Source organism: Mesoplodon densirostris, chromosome 8, assembly GCF_025265405.1.
Source record: "Mesoplodon densirostris isolate mMesDen1 chromosome 8, mMesDen1 primary haplotype, whole genome shotgun sequence".
Classification (NCBI taxonomy): Eukaryota; Metazoa; Chordata; class Mammalia; order Artiodactyla; family Ziphiidae; genus Mesoplodon; species Mesoplodon densirostris.
This window is the reverse complement of record NC_082668.1, coordinates 47,482,334-47,484,264: the sequence shown is the minus strand read 5'-3', so window position 1 is coordinate 47,484,264 and position 1,931 is coordinate 47,482,334. Positions and strand designations below refer to the sequence as shown.

The 1,931-nt window shown below is 34.7% G+C and overlaps 1 pseudogene; it reads right to left on the bottom strand.

Annotated features, from left to right (window-relative positions):
* Positions 1 to 1,594: 1,594 nt before the first annotated feature.
* On the bottom strand, positions 1,595 to 1,931 carry LOC132494734 (large ribosomal subunit protein eL33-like; annotated as a pseudogene).

The window sequence follows — 1,931 nt, the reverse complement described above, 5'->3', positions numbered from 1 at the left end:
TGCAGTTTGATCACATAATGCCTCCAACTATAACCTTTAGCTATTGGCCTCTCACTGCCTGTCATACCCTAACTGATATTTTAGGAGTGACCATTTCAGCTCACACCAAGCAGCAATCAAGAGTGATACAACCCTGATGCTGAATCTAGGTCAATGAGGCTGCTCACTTTGGAGCTGACCTTGACCCAAACAACCAAAAACTGGATTCCAACTCCTACACACAGGGGTCCTGTCAAGAATACTATTACCTGCTTCGATATATTCTTTGGCATACTCAACTAACCCAACTGGCATTTCCATACTTCTCCAGGGAATTTAAACCAATAAAGCAAGCAATATGAAAAAAGGCATTCAACATTTGTCTTACATTATGTGTGGGGTGCCTGTATTGTGGAAGAGAAGGAAAATGTCAGTATTTTGATGATTTGATTATTTTACATTATTTTTTTTCCTTTTTAGAATTTTTACTGCAAGAAAACTGAATCAAGGGAAGTGAAACAGTTCAAAAGTGTGAGAACTTCTCATTGAAGTATTTTCTTCTTATGATACTCATTTATATGTCATTTAAAAATTTTTATCTCCAAAATAAAACAGATGAAAATCGTGATACATTTCTAGCTCAATTATTTAAATTGTTTTTGAAATTAACTTTTGACTTTCTTGTCATTCTTTCTTATCATCCTTGGCAAATTACCTGTGTTTCTTTCCATTTAAAAAAAATTGTTTGTTTTTTTTAGTGGTCTCTTACTTGTGATACTTGTGGTAAACACAGAGTTTGACTGTTTTCAATTTGTTTGCTAACTAGTTCTATTGTTTACTTTTTTTTCTATTTTAGAAATAAATTCATATCATCTGGAAGTCTTAAAAACCAATTATAAATCCAAAGACTTCCTACACTGGAAAGAATGACCTTCCTTTTTTCAGAGTGTTGGAAATACTGGGAATAATTCATTTATTAAAAATTATATGAGTTCTAAAGGATACAAAGGAAATAGATTACTTCACATGCATTCTGTTGGATTAAGTGTTTTATATTGTAAATCATGACACTTGACATTTATTAATTGCATACTCTATGTAAGGCACTGTAGTAGTTACTGTTAGGTATAAAATAGTGATTAAACCTGAATCTTGCTTTCAGTAGCTTTCAGTCTAGCAAGAAAGATAAAATACTATAAATTAAAAGAAACTAAGAGCCATGGGAAAGCTAAGGAAGATTAGAGGAGGAGGAGAATTATCTCAACAGGGAGAATCAGAGAGATTTCCTAAATTAGGTGATGTTTGGGTTGGGTGTTAAAAATTGAGTAGGACTCGACCATATGGAGTAGAGGAAGGCTCGTTTCAGACAGGAAGGCAGCATAAGGAAAGGCATGGATACAAATAAATATGTTAGGTATTGGAGAAAGAGAGCCATTTGATTCTCATTAGTCAGATGTTTTGACCTAATCACTACATGAAATGTATCTAAGATCTGTGAAATGATGAAAGGTAGAGGCAGATTCTTGGTATGGGTCCTGTAAATTTTAAGAAATTCTTATATTATTAAACACTTAACTTTTCCCCCACACTTTTATTTATTTACTTTTCAATAAGTCTAAAATCTCAAGGGGCACAGCATCATGTGGATTCTGTGTCCAGTGGCCTTCGCAGGAAGATTGCTTCAGAATTTGGCACAAACCATGCCACTGTTTCCATGAGCACAAGTGGACTGACTTTTCCCCACATTTTTTTGGTTTTGTCTGGTTTGCCACCAGGAGTCACTGTGTTCTTTGCTTTGTATACAAAAGAACATTTCTTGCTAAAATAGAATTCAATTTTATTTCAGGCATTAGCATCTTCAGTTTTAAGAAAAGCTGGGTGGTAGTCCCTCTTGTTCTGGAGATCCCACTTAAGCCAGCAAAAATGGCCTTGGACCACAACCTTCCAGACAT